We start from the raw sequence: 17,706 nt of genomic DNA on the forward strand, positions 1-17,706 counted from the left end.
AACCATGTCCCAATACACTGTGCACTGTAAGTAAGTAAAATTCTATCTCCACTGAAGAATGATTGTGAGTTCTGTAAAATCCTACCATAACAGTAGATGTCCTTCTCTTCAGTGTTGCAGTATCCAAAACAGAAGGGATCTCCTGCCCAGGGCAGCCCAACACTTACCCAGTATACAAAAGCCTAATGATCTTGTATGTGCTGTATGTCACATTTATGCTCCCCATACAGAACATAGGACATAAAAGAGATGCATGGATGCAACTACCCAGAACTGAATTGTCCCAGAAGAGAACAATCGCCATAAGACAAAGGAGTCCATGTACATCCAGAAGGAAAAAAATGCAGAAGAAAAGGGGGAACCCACAGCAAGAAGGGAATCTAAAACAAAAACCAGAACAAACAAGAGGGGGTTGGATAGAGGGAATGAATACTGCAAAAGTGAAGAGAAGGATATCTACTGCTATGGTAAGATTTTACACAACTGTACTACAATATCACTATTACAGTATTCTACATGGAAGGGTGAGTAAAAAAGCTTAAGAAAAAATAATGGGAGGTGGAAGGCTGAGGAGAGCCCTCAGCAAACTTGCATAAAATGATTTAGGAAAAACCTGCTATGACCCTAGAAACTGTATCCAACTTATGATGCTTAGTAAAGGCATGGACAAAGACCAAGTAGCAACTTCAAGATTGGAATTCATGTCCAACCCCTTGAGGAAGACACCAGAAGAGGCAACAACCCAGTGAAATGAGCTCTAACATATGTAGACAGAGACTTGCCATGAAAAGAATAACAACAGGAAATGGTCTTGGATATCCAAGAGGAGATGGTTTGCTTAGAAACAACCAAACCCAAAGACCTGGGATGAAAGGAAACAAAAAACTGATCAGACTTATGAATGGCCTTAGTTTTATCCAAATAGTACTCGAGCTGCCTGTGCAAATCCAAGGTATGCAGGACCCTCTCATTAGCAGACTGAGGAGAAGGGAAAAAGGAAGGGAGTTGTACTGACTAATTCAAGGACAGCTCATTTAGCACCTTGGACATAAAAGAAGGATTAGTACGAAGGGACACCCTGTCCCTGTGAAAAAACAAAAAAGGAGGAATGGCCGTAAGGGCCTGGAGCTCAGAAACTCTCCAAGGAGAAGTAAGACCCAGCAACAAAACAGTCTTTCAGGTACAATGTTTCAAAGATATAGAATCTGCAGGCTCTGAGTCAATTTTTTTCAAAACAAAATTAAGGTCACAAGGAGGAGAAATAGGTTATCTCAGAGGCTTAATATGCAGAATGCCTTTAAGAAATTGTTTGATCTCAAAACGAGAAGTCAAAGGAGGCTTCAAGAGCAGACAAGAAAAATGGCTGACAAATGGGCCTTCACAGAAGAATAAGCCAAGCCAGACTGGAGCAACTTACAAAAATAAGAGAGACTCAGAGGGACCCCCACTGAAAAAGGGACCTTGTTACAAGCATAGCAACAGACCAAAAACGTTTCCATTTAGACATTTTAGAATTATTGGTTGAGGGTTTCCTTGCCTCCTGCAATACCCTGAGCACATCCCCAGAAAAGAGGTGTCTGAAAGGGATCAAAATCCTATCACCCACAGTGTCACTTGCAGAGTGGATAAGTGGGGATTGGTGAGAGACTCCTTGCCCTGTGTGAGATAATCCAACTGGTGAGGTAACTTGTGATGATTGTCCCAGGCCAGATGCATTAAGAGGGAGAACAAGTGTTGTCCATGTCAAAAGGGAGTTACTAGCAAGATTTTTGGGGAGTCCAGCTGAATCTCTGCAGGACTCTTGGAAAAAGAGGAAGAGGAGGGAAAGCATAAAGAAACATCCCTTTCCAAAGAAAGGAAAGGGTGCACTTCTTCCACGATACATGGCATGGTACTCTGGTACTCTAGAACAGAAACCAGGAAGTAGCCTTCTCAGAGGGGACATTAAAAAAATCAATCTGAGGAATACCCCACCAATGGACAATGTCCAGAAACACATCTCTCTGAAGCATTCTTTCAAGACACTGTGTCTTGGACCTCCTCAGACAGTCTACTACTAGACTGTGCTCTGAAGGAATGCATACTGCCTGAAGAGTTAACTGATAACTGAGAGCCACCTCCCAAGCCTGAAGAGCTATCTTGTAGAGCAGGTAAGATTTTGTGCCTCTCTGCTTGTTGACATACCACATCACCGTAGTGCTGTCTGTGTACACCTTCAAGGGGCCTGGAGAGAACATGGGGTGAAAAGCCTGAAGGTCCAGAATCAGAACTCTCATCTCTTTGATGTTGATATGGTCTGACTTCTGATGGGGAGGTCAAAGACCCTGAACTTTCAGCTGACCAAGAGAAGCCCCCCCCCCCCGGTCTAAGGCATCAGTGAACAACTCTTCAGAATGAACTGGAGGCTGAGAGACACAACCTGGGTTGACAGCAGACTGCTGAGTCTACCACTCAAAGTCCTTCTTGAGACAGGGAAGAAGAGGTACACTGAAATCCAGAAGGTGACAATGTTGTAGCCAAACTGACTTGAGGTACCATTAAATATTCTGCATATGCAGTCTGGCAAGAGGAAGCATTGCAATAGAAGAGGCCATGAATCCCAGAGCCCAAAGAAACTCCCTGGCTGGCATTGCAGTCAGAGGAAGAAGAGACTCAAAGTAGGCTTTCAAGAATGATACCTTTGGAGGTGGAAGAGAGGCCAACAATGGCACTATCTGATTCTTGCATCCCAGATACACATGATCCTGAGAGGGAATCAAGACTAACTTTTGGAAGTTAATAGTAAACCCTAGATTTTGAAGAAGACAGAGATAGTGAACTGCAGACCCTGTAACAATTGACTGGGAGAAGGCACCTGAAGCAAGAGTTTGTCTAGATAAGGAAAACATTGGAATGCCTTGGAGTCTGCAGAAGGCAATCATAAGAGCTAGGCATTTTGTGAATACCCTTGGGGCAGTAGAGCGGCCAAAGGGCAAAGCAGAGAATTGAAAATCAGAGTAAGACACAGAGAAACCTAAAAACTTCCTGAAAAGAGGGTGAATAGGGATATGAAGGTGAGCATCCTTCAGATCCAAGGACACCAGAAAAGCCTGGGGTAATATAAAAGGAAACAGAGTTTGATGAGCAGGCATCCAAAAAGAAGGGACCACGAGAAAGGTGTTGAGCTGAGAGAGATCCAAAATAGGTCTCCAAGTGCCCTCCTTTTGAGGAGCCAGGAATATCCTGGAATAAAAGACCCTTCCCACTTGGGAAGGGGGGGCAGATTCAATGGTTCCTTGGTTCACCAGGGACCCTAGAGCCTGTGGGAAATGAGGAAGTTGCTCAGACAAGGTTGATGAATCCCTGAAAATGGAGGGAAAGATTTCCATACCATGAAGTAACCCTGATGGATGATAGAAAGAACCCAAGAGTCTGAAGTGATGAGACACCAATTTGGAAAACAAAGGGAGAGCCAAAGGGACAAAGGAACTTGGTCTAAAAGAAGGGGGAGTGAATTGTCAAAGAGAAGCAGGCTTTTCAAATTAAAGAGGCTTCTGGGCAACAGAAGTCTGAGAAGCCTTAGCAGAGGGGGTCTGCCTTCCATCCTTCCTGCCCTTACAGGACTGGCGAGGTTGCCTGAGAAATAAAGCAGACCTAGAAGGATAATTCCTCTGGAACTTAAGGGTAGGAGAGACAAAAAATATGTTTAAGGTCCTGCAAGGCTTTGTCTTTCTCTTGAAAAGACTTAAACATGTCAGTAGCAGCAGTCACAAAAAGATGTTTATTATCCAAAGAAGCATCCAACAACTTGACCTTAATGTCCTCAGGTAGTGACTGGAGATGAAGTCAAGAATAATGCCTCATGATGTACCCAAAAGCCACACTCCTAGAAGAGGTATCAGTAGAATCATATCTACAGTTAATAGAGTGGCAAGCCATTTGAGAAGCAGAACCTTAAAAAGATAAGGCAGAAGATTTGCCTTCAGAATCAGGAAGATCAGAGATAACATGGCAAGGCTGAGCAGTCAAGGTCAGAGCATATCTGGTCATTTGGATCTGGTAATTATTAGCCCTAAAGGCCAAAGTAGAAGCAGTGTAAACTTTCTTACCAATCCTTTCCATTATCCTATCTTTATCAGAAGGCAAACGTTTGGAAGGGGGCAAAAGTTTAGAAGGTTCGCCAGAAGAAAGTTACACCACCGCAGGATCAGCAGAAGGTAATTTAAATAAGAATTGACAATCCTCAGGAACCTTATATATAGAACCTATCAGGTTTCTTAGAAGCAGGAGGCTGAGAATCAGGAGACTTGTAAGCAGCAATGAAAGTATCTAAGAAGGTTGCCAACACAGGAGGAACTGCCGATGGTTTAGGAGTATCTACCCGAAGCAACTCATAATATCTTCTCTGAATATCAGACACTTGAGAATTCTTTAAGTGGAATTCTTCTATCATCCTAGCAATTGTGTCCACAAAGCACAACCCTTCAAAAGGAGACTCAGAGTGAATAGATTCCTCTACATTAGAACCATAAGCCAAAGGTGAAGGCATCATTGAAGAATAGGACAAAGACCCCTCACCAGACACTGAATCCTCATCAGAGGAATCTGGTTTTCTAAGCCATTTAGAAGGAGGTAGAGGTCCAAGAAGGAGCAGGCACCAGACCTTGAGGAGGCTTTAGGGCCAATAAGGCAGAAAATAAGCCCTGATAAACTCTTTCCATTCCCTTTGAGGATCCTTAAGATGGACTGAAACATGCTTCAGTTTTTGTCTTTTTTTAGAATGAACATCAGCCCTAACAAATACCAAAGTTTCTGACCCTTGGCAAGGTTCAATACGAGAACCTAGAACTTTCCCTTGACCAATATCTGCAGAATCCCTGTAGGACCCTCTGAGATAATCAACCACAGTTTCCCCTTGACATCTGGAGCAGACACCTGCAAAGCCTCAGAGGATGTGCAAAAAGAATGATCCATGCCATCCTCCGATAGCACAGAGAAATCTGATGTGATGCAGAATGACCTACACAGCTATTACCTGCTTCTAGGGTGTTGTCCAGTGGAGGCTGGACAGATAATGAATCCGGCAGAGACTTCTTGATTTTCTTTTTAACTCAAGGGAGTATCTTGGGGTTAAAGGATTCTGCCATGGTAGGAATAGGTAACTGTTTAAGCTGCTGGTTTTCAAGATAAATGACCAGGGAAGACAAAGAGCTTTTTAGTGTCTTAAGCACAAATTCCTTACAGATACAAGAGGTATGGTTGTGGGAAGTACCCAAACAAAAAAGACACTATTCATGATGATCCTTATGTGTAATCTGCTTCCCACACTGAAATTTTCCCTTCTTGAATGAAAAGAACTGTAGGTAGCAAAATAAAATACAAGAGCAAAAAAAGTGAAGAAAAAAAACAAGCCCAATGGGGCATTTATCTGGTGGCTAAGTATTCAGTACAGCAACAAGTCATTCTGACCATCTAGCAAAAGTAGTGTTCGAACTGGCAGCAAAGAAGTTCTAGATAGTTGCATTTGTGCTTCCCTTTTATGCCCTAGGTTGTGTGCAAGAAGAATAAATGTGACGTATGGCACATACAAGATCATTAAGCTTTTGTGTACTGGCCGAGCATCAGGCTGCCCTGGGTAGGAGATCCCTTGTTTTCGATACTGCAACAGTGCTACAGAATTATATTTATCCGAACATATACGAACATACCCTGCACTATAGGTAAGTGAGATTTCCTGTCCTCTGATGAATTACCATTTCCTAACATACCTTGCACTTTAGGTAAGTGATATTCATGGTCATGTGATGAATGATCATATCCTAGAAACCCAGCACTATGGGTAAGTGAGATTCCCAGTCTTCTAATAAATGACCATGTCCTAACACTCCCTGCACTTTACGTAAGTGACATTCCCAGTTCTCCAATGAATGATAATGTCCTAACAAACCCTGCACTTTAAGTAAATGAGATTCCCGGTCCTCTGATGAATGTCTATGTCCTAACACCCCCTACACTTTGGGTAAGTGAGACACCCATTTCTCTGATGAATGACCATGTCCTAACACACCCTGCCCTTCAGATTCACAGTTTTCTGATAAGTAACCATGTTGAAATGCATCCAGTACATACAGTATGTGAGATTCCCAGTCTTCTCATGAATGACCACATCCTAACATACTTTACACTTTAGGTATGTAAGATTCCAGGTTCTCTGATAGACCATGTCCTGACACACACTGCACTTTAGAGTGTAACACATCCTGCATTTTGGGAAACTGAATATAAGGTGAAGGACCAGGTGAGAAGGCAAGAAATGTGGAAAAAACATAAATATAGTTGCAAGTATAGAAAACGTCTGGAAGAGCCTCACGTTGATCAAGAATGAACGCAGGAATGGTTAAAGAGAGGTGAATTTACATCAAGAAATGAAAGGTTAATATTGGCAGCCCAAGATAGTGTGCTACGTACACGCTAGTTTACTAAGTCCATTGAACATGTGGGAGAAACAGACATATGTGGGTTTTGTGGAACCGAATTGGAAACAGTCACACACCTTATTGCTGGTTGCGACTCTCTAATGGGAGAGGGACTGTATACTGAAAGGCATAATAATGTGGCAAAATTGTTTCACTGGAGATTGTGCAAACATTATTGTATCGAAGTGGCTGAAAAACACTGGAAACATGAGCCACAGAGAATCATTGAAAATGATGAAGTTTACATCACATGGGATCACCCAATACCAACAGTCCAAAAGACAGATGCTAGAAAACTGGATATAGTGGTCCAAGAAAAGAAGGCACAAGTAGCATTGTTCATTGAAATCGCCACACCTTGTGACTACAGTGTCTTGCATACAGAGAGACACAAAGTCATAAAATACCTCGATCTGCTGGCAGAAATGAGAGCCATGTGGAAGAAAGATACCCAGACAGTTCCAATAGTAGTAGGAGCAACTGGTCTTATAAAAAATAATTTACAATCGTATTTAGATATGTTACCAATTCATGTAACACTGTACGAATTGCAGAAGGAGTCATTACTGGACACATTGCGGGTCCTGCGAAGAGCACTTTTGGCTATCATCAAAGAGTGAAACAATACTAATTTCATGAACTTTAATTGTACTTTGACTTAGGAATGGGGTCCATTCCCGTCATGGTATTAGAAACCCAAAAGACTTGGAGAAATTAAAAACGGCACTTTAGTTAAGTGAGATTCACAGTTCTCTGATGAATGACCATGTCCTAACACATGCTGTACTTTATATAATTGTGATTCCAAGTTCTCTGATAAATTGCCATGTCCTAACACTCTCTGCACTTTCACTAAGTGAGACTCCTAGTCTTTTGATGAATGACTATGTCCTAACGCCTCTTACACTTTGGGCAAGTGAGGCTCCTTGTTCTCTGATGAATGAGCATGTAATATATCCTGCATTTTGGATAAGTGAGATTCCCAGTCCTCTGATTAATGACCATGTACAAACACACCCTCAACCTTGATGAAGGGAAATGAACAGTTCTGTGATGAAGAACCATGTCTTAACTCACCTCAGACTTTGAGTAAGTGAGATCAACAGTCAGCTGATTAATGATTATGTCCTAACATAACCTACAATTTATGTAATCAAGATTCCAAGTTCTCTGATAAATGACAATGTCCTAACACACCCTGCACTTTAGGAAAGTGAGATTTGCAGTCATCTGATGAATAACCATCTCCTAACACCCCTTACACTTTTGGGTAAGTGAGTTTCCTAGATATCTGATGAATGTGCATGTCCAAACACATCCTACACTTTAGGTAAATCAGATTCCCAGTCATATGATAAATGACCATGTTCTAACACACCTTAGGTAAGTGAGATTACCTGTCCTCCAATGAATGACCATATTCTAACACACCCTACTCTTTGGGTAAGACAGATTCCCTGTTTTCTGATGAATCATCATGTCCTAACAGAAATTTTGGTAAGTCAGATTCCCAGTCTTCTCATGAATGACCATGTCCTAACATATGCGTTTTAGGTTAAGTAAGATTCCCAGTTCTCTGATAGGCCATGTCCAAACACATCCTGCACTTTATATAGGTGAGACTCACAGTTCTCTGATGAATGACTATGTCTGAATGGGAGCCGTTTATAATCTTGAAATACAGAAATGTCGAATTTCAGTATCTTGAGACTATAAACCTGAATTTTAAAATAGCGAAAGTTCATAATAGCAAATTCAAATATCTCAGATTTGCGGTTATGGCCTTACCCTATGTAATGTCTGGGATTGTGTGTTTATGGTGCGCGGTGCCGTGTGTGGATCTAGGTGTTTTGTCAGGTAAGTGAGTGTTTTGTAAGGGATTTGAATGGCGGTTAGTGTCTGTTTGAGTGTGCTGATATGTTTGATGTGTGTGTGAGGGACTGGAGAATGTGTGTGTGTGAGTTTGCTTTTGTTTCCTGTTTGTGCTTTCTCGGCATTAGTATATATAAGTAGGGGGGATGTGGGGGGCACAGCCCCCCACATGATAAGTGCAGGGGGGCTTGCCCCCCTGCTTATGTGTGTATGAGTTGTGTATGTGTATAGTTTTTGTTTGTTTATGTTGTGATGTGGGTGTTGTGGTGTATGTATGGTGTAGTGTATGTGGTTTGTTCAGTGTTTTGAATTTCGTGGTTTTGGGCTTGGGGTTTTGTAGTTTCGGTTTTTGTGGATTCGGTTTCATAGTTTTGAGATATTTGAGATTATGAAGTGAATCCGTCTGAACACACCCTGTACTTTAGGCAAGTGTAATTCCCAGTCCTCAGATCAGTGGCCATGTCTCAACACATCCTGCACTGTGGGAAATTGATATTCCCAGTTCTCTGATGAATGACCATTTCCTAACACTCTTTGCTCTGTAGGAATGTGAGATTTCCAATTGTCTGATGAATGGCTATTTCATAATACACCCTGCACTTTAGAAACATACGATTCAGAGTTCCTTGATTAGGTAAGTGAGATTCCTTGACTCTGAAAAATAACCATGACCTAACACAGCCTGAACTTTAGGAAAGTAAAATTTCTGGTCCTTTGATGAATGACCATGTCCTAACATACTCTGCATTTTGGGTATGTGAAATTTCCAGTTATGTGATGAATGAGCTTGTCCTAACGCACCCTGCCCTTTAGCTATGTGAGATTCCCAGTTTTTTTATGAATGACCATATTATTACACACCTAGCACTAGATAGGGTATGTGAGATTCACAGCCTTCTGATGAATGACCATGTCTTAACAAACCGTGCACTTTAGGTAAGTGAGATTCCTGGTCCTCCCATTGAATGACCATACTGTAACACACCATTTATTTTAGGTAAGTGAGACTCCCAGTCATCTGATGAATGACCATGTCCCTACACACCCTGCACTTTCGGTAAGTGAGATTCATGGTCCTCCCATGAATGACCATATTGTAACACACCATGCATTTTAGGTAAGTCAGACTCCCAGTCATCTGATGAATGACCATGTCCCTACACACCCTGCACTTTGGGTAAGTGAGATTCCCAGTTTTGTGAATAATGAGCATGCTCTTAAATACCCTTCATTTTAGGTAAGTGATATTCCCATTTCTTTGATAAATGCCCATGTCCTAACACACCCTCAACTTTGGGTAAATGATATTCCAGGTCTCTGATTAATGTGCATGTCCTAACACACCCTGTACTTTAGGTAAGTGGGATTCCCAATGCTCTGATGAATGACCATGTCCTAACACACCCTGTACTTTAGGTAAGTGGGATTCCCAATGCTCTGATGAATGACCATGTCCTAACACACCCCGTACTTTAGGTAAGTGGGATTCCCAATGCTCTGATGAATGCCCATGTCCTAACATCAGCTACACATTGGGTGAATGAGACGTTCAGTTCTCTGGTGAATGATAATGTCCTAACAAACCATGCACTTTAAGAGAGATTCGCAGTCCTCTCAGGAGTGACAATGTCCTAACATCCCCCTACACTTTGGGTAAGTGAGATTAACAGTCATTGGATTAATAACCATTTCCTAACTTACCCTGCACTTTAGATAAGCAATATTCACAGTTCTCTAATAAATGGCCATGTTGTAACACATCCTTCCCTTAAGGTAAGTGATATTACCAATCTTCTAATGAATGACCATGTCCTAACACACCCTGCACTTTGGGTAAGTGAGATCCCCAGTTCTCTGATGAATGGCCATGTCCTAATACACCCTGAACTTTAGGAAAGTGAGATTTCTGGTCCTGTGATGAATGACCATATCCTAACATACCCTGCATTTTGGGCATGTAAGATTCCTAGTTCTGTGATGAATGAGCTTGTCCTAACGCACCCTGCCCTTTAGCTATTCGAGATTCCCAGTTCTTTGATGAATCACCATATTGTAACACATCCAACAGTTTGGGTAAGTGAAATTCCTAGTCTTCTGATGAATGACTAGGCCCTAATACCACCTACACATTGGGTAAATGACACATTCAATTCTCTGAGGAATAATCATGTCCTAAAATCCCGTACACTTTGAGTAATTGAGATGCCCATCTGTCTGATGAATGACCATGTCCTAACACACCCTGCACTTTAGGTCATTGTGATTCCCAGTTTTCTGATGAATAACCATGTCCTAACACACCTGACACTTTCAGTATGTGAATTCCCAGTTGTCTCATTAATCACCATGTGCAAATATACCTTGCACTTTATGTAAGTAGGATTCCCATACTGTGATAAATGACCATGTCCTAACGCACCCTGCACTTTATATAACTGATATTCTGAGTTCAATGACGGATAATAATGTCCTAAGACACACTGTACTTTAGTTAAGTGAGATTCCTGGTCCTGCCATAAATGACCATATTGTAACACACCATAAGGTAAGTGAGACTCCCAGTCGTCTGATGAATGACCATGTCCCTACACATCCTGTACTTTGGGTAAGTGAGATTCCCAGTTTTGTGAATAATAAGTATGCTCTTAAACACCCCTCACTTTACATACGTGAGATTTCCAGTTCTTTGATAAATGCATGTCCTAATACACCCTGCACTTTGGGTAAATGAGATTCCAGTTCTCTGATGAATGACCATGTCCTAACACCACCACCTACATATTGGGTAAATAAGGCATTTAGTTCTCTTATCAATGATGATGTCCTAACAAACCCTGCACTTTAAGAAAGTGAGATTCATGGTCCTCTGAGGAATGATCATGTCTTAACATCCCCTTCACTTTAGGTAAGTGAGATTAACATTAATCTGATTAATAAACATTTCCTAACATATCCTGCACTTTAGATAAATTATATTCATAGTTCTGTGATAAATGACCATGTTATAACACATCCCCCCTTAAGCTAAGTCAGATTACCAGTTCTCTGATGAATGACCATGTGCTAACACACACTGCACTTGAGGTATGTGAGATCCCCAATCTTCTGATGAATGACCATGTCCTAACATCCCATGCACCTTAGGTTAAGTGAGATTCTCTGTTCTCTGATCAATGATAATGACCTAACACACACTGAACTTTAGGTAAGTGAGACTCAAAGTTCTCTGATGAATGATCATATCCTAAGACACCCTGTATTTTAGGTAAGCGAGTTTCACAGTCCTCTGATAAATGACCATGTCAAAACTCACCCTGTACTTTAGAAAGTGAGTTTTACAGTCCCCTGATGAATGACCATATCCTAACACACCCTGCATTATAGCCAAGTGAGATTCCTTTTCCTCTGATAGGTGACCAAGTCTGAACCCAATCTGCACTTTGGGGAAGAGAGATTGCTAATTCTGTAATGAATGACCATGCTGCATTTTAGGAAAGGGAGATCCACAGTTCTCTGGTGAATGACCATGTCTGAATTCTGTGCACTTCAGTAAGCAAGATTTCCAGTTCTCTAATGAATAATGATGTCCTATGACACCTTGCACTCTAAGTAAGTGAGATTTTGGGTCTTCTGATGAATGACCATGACCTAAGAGACCCCAGACATTAGGTAAGTGAGACCTCTGGTCCTCTGATGAACGAGCATGTCCTAACTTAAGGTAAGTGAGATTACCAGTTGTCTGATGAATGACCATGTCCAAACACACACTCTGCTCTTTAGATAAGTGAAATTCCCAGTCTGATGAATGACCATGTCCTAATACAGCCTACACTTTAGGTAAGTAAGATTCCCAGTCCTCTGATGAATGACCATGTGTTAACACACCCTGCATTTTAGGTAAATGACATTCCCTGTTCTCTGATCAGTGATCATGTCCTAACACCCTTTGCACTTTAGAAATGTGAAATTCCCAGTCCTCTGATAAATGACCTTGTCCTAACACACCTTGAACTTTAGTTAAGTAAGATTCTGGTGTTCTGATGAATGACCATGCAATAGCACACCCTGCACTGTATGCAAGTGATATTTCCAGTTTTCTGATGAATGACCATGTCCTGTGACAGCCTGAACTATAGATAAGTGACATTCCCAGTCTGCTGTTGAATGTCCGTGTGCTAACACACCTTGCATTTTAGCTAGGAGAGATTCCCAGTCTTCTCAGGATTGACCATTTCCTAACACACCTTGCACTTTAGGTAAGTGTGATTCCCAGTTCTCTAATGAATGACCATGTCCTAGCACCCCCTACACTATAGGTAAGTGAGATTCCCAGTCCTCTGATGAATGACCATGTCCTAACACACACTCCACCTTAGATAAGTGACATTCCCAGTTCTCTGATCAACGATCATGACCCAACATGCACTGCACTTTATGTAACTGGGATTTTCAGTTCTGTGATGAATGACCATGTCCCAAACGCACCTTGCACTTTAGTTAAGTGAAATTCCTGATTATCTGATGAATGTACATGTCGCAGCACACCCTGCACTATAGCTAAGTGAGATTCCTGGTCCTTTGATGGTTGACCAAGTCTGAACCCGCACTGCACTTTGGGGAAGAGAGATTGCCAGTTCTGTGATGAATGACTATATTCAAACAGATCCTGCACTTTACAAAAGGGAGATTCCCAGTTGTCTGATGAATGACCATGTCCAAACACCATGCACTTTAGTTAAGCAAGATTCCAGGTTCTGTGATGAAAGACCACGTCCTATTTCACCCTGCACTCTAGATAAGTGATATTTTTGGTCTTCTGATGAATGACCATGACCTAACAGACCCCAGGCATTAGGTAAACGAGACCTCCATTCCTCTGATGAGTGACCATGCCCTAACACTCCCTGCACTTTGGGTAAGTGAGATTCCCAGTTCTCTGACAAATAACCCTGACCTAATATAGCCAGCATTTTGGGTAAATGATATTGCCAGTTCTGTAATAAATGACCATGTCTTAACACATCCTGAACTTTAATTAAGGAAGATTCTGGTGTTCTGATGAATGACCATGCAATAGCACACTCTGCACTGTAGGTAAGTGATATTCCCAGTTCTCTGATGAATCACAATGTCCTAACACATCCTGCACTGTAGGTAAGTAAGATTCCCATTCTTCTGAATGATCATGTCCTAACAGACCCTCCACTTTAGGTAAGTGAGGTTCCCAGTCTTCTGATGAATAACCATGTCCTGAAACCCCTGCTTTTCAGGTAAGTGAAATTCCCATGTCTCTGATGAATGGGCATGTCCTAACACACGCTGCTCTTTAGGTAAGTGAGATTCCCAGTTCTTTGATGAATGGTCTTGTCCTTACACACACTGCCCTTTAGATAAGTCAGATTTGCGTTCCTCTGATGAATGACCATGTCCTAGCACACCTTGCACTTTACATAAGTTAGATTCCCAGATGTTCTTCTGTATTACTGTTGCAGTATTTTACATAGAAGTCATTTCCTGCCCAGGGCAGCCCAATGCTCAGCCAGTATGCCAAAGCCTAAAAGATCTTGTATGCACCACACATAATGTTTATGCTCCCCACACAGGATGTAGGACATAAAATGGATGTACGGATGCAACTACTCAGAACTTCTTTGCCACCAGTTCAAATGCTGTTTTTCCAGTTGGTCTGAATGCCTTGTTGCTGTACTAAATATTTAGCAACACCAGATAACTGCCCCATTGGACTGTCTTTTTTGTTTCTTGCTCTTATATTTTATTTCACTACCTAAAGTTCTTATCATGCAAGAAGGGAAAATGTCAATGTGGGAGGCAGATTACCCATAAGGATCTTCACAAACAGTGTACTTTTTGTGGTGCATACAAGATCCCTCTGCTGTGACCCCATTGGAGTTTGGCATGGATCCATCTTTTTGCATGTCCTCTGAGGCTTTGCAGGCTTCTGCTCTAGATGTTGATGGAGAAACGAGGTTGATTATTTTGGTGGGCCCTCAAGGGATCCCACAGATACTGGTCTAAGAGAAAGTTTTAGGTTCTCTTATCAAATATCGCCAAGGGTTGGAACCTCTGATACTTGTTAGTGCTGATGTTCCTTCTAAGAAAAGATGAAAACTGAAGCATGTTTTGGTCAGTCCTAAGGATCTTCAAAGGGAATGGAAAGAGTTTACTCGGGGCTTCTTTTCTGCCTTAATGTCCCTAAAGCCATCTCAAGGGGTTTCCGTACCTGCTTCCTTTTGCTCCTCTACCCCTTCTAAAGGGATTAGGGAACCAAATTCCACAGATGAGGTTCACTGTCTGGTGAGGGGTCTTTGTCCTATTCTTCACAGATGCCTTCACCTTTGGCTTATGGTTCTGATGAAGTGCATTCTGTTAGCCCCGAGTCTCCTTTCAAGGAATTATCCTTTGGGGACACAATTGCTAGGATGATGGAATTCTTTAAGTGGGATTCTTCTCAAGCATCTGATATTCAGAGAAGACATTATGAGTTGCTATATTATGAGTTGCTTTAGGTGGATACTCCTAAATCATCAGTAGTTCCTCCTGTATGGGTTGCTTTGTTAGATACTTTCATTGGTAGTTCCATGCCTCCTGATTCTCAGACTCCTGCTCCTAAGAAACCTTATAGGTTCTATACGATTCCTGAGGATTGTCAATTTTTATTTAAATGCCCTTCTGTTGATCCTGCTGTGGTTTCACTCTGTTTGGACTTTTGTCTCTTCCAAACTTATGACTTCTGATAAAGATACTAGGGCAATGGAAAGGATTGGTAAGAAAGTTTACAATGCTTCTACTTTGGCCTTTACCAGGCCCACATGACCAGGTATGCACTGGCCTTGATTGCTCAGGCTTGTCAGTTTATCTCTGACCTCCCTGAGACTGAAGACAAATCCTCTGCCTTATTTTTTTAGGTTATGCTTCTCAAGTGGCTTGCCACTCTTTTAAAGTGTAGCTATGATGTTGCCGACACCTCTTCTAGCACTGTAGCTTTTGGGTCAGTCATGAAGCATTATTCTTGGCTTCATCTCCAGTCTTTACCTGAGGACATTAAGGCCAAGTTGTTGGATGCTCCTTTGGATAATAAACATCTTTTTTGTGACTACTGCTGCTGCTGACATGTTCAAGTCTCTTCAAGAGAAAGGCAAAGCCTTGCAGGACTTTCAACATATTTTTGTCTCTCGCATTCCCTAAGTTCCAGAGGAATTATCCTTCTAGGTCTGCTTTTGTTAGCAGGCAACCCCACCAGGTCTCTAAGAGCAGGAAGGGTGGTAGGTGGGCCCCCACTGCTAAGCATTCTCAGATTTCTGTGGTCCAGAAGTCTCCTTTATCTGATAAGCCTGCTTCTCTTTGACAGTTTGCTCTCCCTTCTTTTAGACCAGGTTCCTTTGCCCCTTCGACTGTCCCTTTGTCTTCCAAATTGGCATCTCATCACTTCAGACTCTTGGGACCTTTCTATTATCTGTCATGGTTACTTCATGGTATGGAAATCTGAACCTCCGCCAGAGCAACTTACTCATTTCCCAGAGATTCTAGGGTCCCTGCTGAACCAGGGAAGCATTCAACCTGTCCTCCCTTCCCAAGTAAGAAGGGGGTTTTATTCCTGGATGTTCCTGGTTCCTTGAAATGAGGGCACTTAGAGACCTATTTTGGATCTCTCCCGGCTCAACACCTTTCTTGGGGTCCCTTGTTTTTGGATGTTTACTCTTCAAACTCTGTTTCCTCTTTTATTACCCCAGGCTTTCCGGTGTCCTTGGATCTGAAAGATAGTTACCTTCTTATCCATATTCACCCTCTTTTCAGGAAGTTTTTAGGTTTCTCTGTGTCTTCCTCTCATTGTCAGTTCTCTGCTTTGCCCTTTGGCCTCTCTACTGCCCCAAGAGTATTTGCAAAATGCCTAGCTCCTGTGATTGCCTTATGCAGGCTCCAAGGCATTCAGAATTTTCCTTATCTAGACAACCTCTTGCTTCAGGTGCCTTCTCCCAGTTGATTGTTACAGGATCTGCAGTTCACCAACTCTCCCTTCTTCAAAGTCTAGGGTTTACTATTAACTTCCAAAAGTTAGTCCTGACTCCCTGTCAGGATCATGTATATCTTGGATGCAAGATTCAGATGGTGCCAATGTTGGCCTCTCTTCAACTTACAAAGGTATCATTCCTGACAGCCTTCTTTCAGTCTCTTCTTCCTCTGATTGCCATGCCAGTCAGGGAGTTTCTTCTGGCTCTGGAATTCATGGCTTCTTCTATTCCAATGCTTCCTCTTGTTAGACTGCATATGCAGAAGCTTTAATGGTACAGCAAGTTAGTTTGGCTACAACATTATCACCCTCTGGATTTCAGTGTACCTCTCCTTCCCTGTCTCAAGAAGGAATTTGAGTGGTAGATTCAACAGTTCACTCTCATCCCAGGCTGTTCCTTTCAGCCTCCAATCCCATCTCAAGAGCTGTTCACCAATGCCTCAGACATGTGGTGGGGGGGGGGGCTTTTCTTGGTCATCTAAACGTTCAGAGTCTTTGGCCTTTACATCAGAAGTGAGGCCATATCAACATCAAAGAGATGAGAGCTCTGGCCCGTCAGGCTTTTCATCCCATGTTCTCTCCAGGCCTCTTGAAAAGGTCTTGTATGCACCACACATAACACAAACAACACTACAGTGATGGGGTATGTCAACAAGCAAGGAGGCACAAAATCTTATCTCCTCTGCAGGATGCGTCTTTAGGCTTGGGACATGGCTCTCCATTATCAGTAACTCTTCAGGGAGTTTACATTCCTTCAGAGCACAATCTAGTGCCAGACACTCTGAGCAGGTCCAAAACAGAGGCTCACAAATGGATGCTTCACAGAGGACTGTTTCTGCACATTGTCCATTGGTGGGGTATTCCTCAGGTAAAACGTTTTGCCTCCCCTCTGGACAGGCAGCTTCCTCTCTTCTGTTCCAGAGTGCCATGCCGTCTGGCATGGAAGATGGACACCCTTCCCTTTCTGTGGAAGGGGATGTTTCTTTATGCTTACCCTTGTCTTCTTCTACTTCCATAAGTCCTGCAGAAGATTCAGCTGGACTCCCCAATAATCTTACTAGTGACTCCCTTCTGGCAGAGAAAGCACTGGTTCCTCCTATTAATGCATCTGGCCAGGGGCAATCATCACAAGTTACCTCACCAGTGGAATGTCCTCACACAGGACATGGGGGTCTTTCATCCATCCTCACTTGTCCACTCTACAACTGACACTGTGGGTGATAGGTTTTTGATCCCTTTCAGGCACCTCTTTTCTGATGACCTGCTTAGAGTTTTACAGGAGGCAAGGAAACCTTCAACCCTAAAATCTTATATGTCCAAATGGAAAAGATTTTCATTCCGGTGCCATGC

General features: G+C 42.3%; 1 long non-coding RNA gene across 1 annotated transcript in view; it reads right to left on the reverse strand.

The window, feature by feature from the left end:
* LOC122804148 overlaps positions 1-17,706 on the reverse strand; it is a 154,084-nt gene that overhangs the window by 52,996 nt on the left and 83,382 nt on the right. The window lies entirely within an intron of this gene.

The sequence above is a fragment of the Protopterus annectens genome, chromosome 6.part0 (assembly GCF_019279795.1).
Source record: "Protopterus annectens isolate FY-2018-M chromosome 6.part0, PAN1.0, whole genome shotgun sequence".
NCBI lineage: Eukaryota > Metazoa > Chordata > Ceratodontiformes > Protopteridae > Protopterus > Protopterus annectens.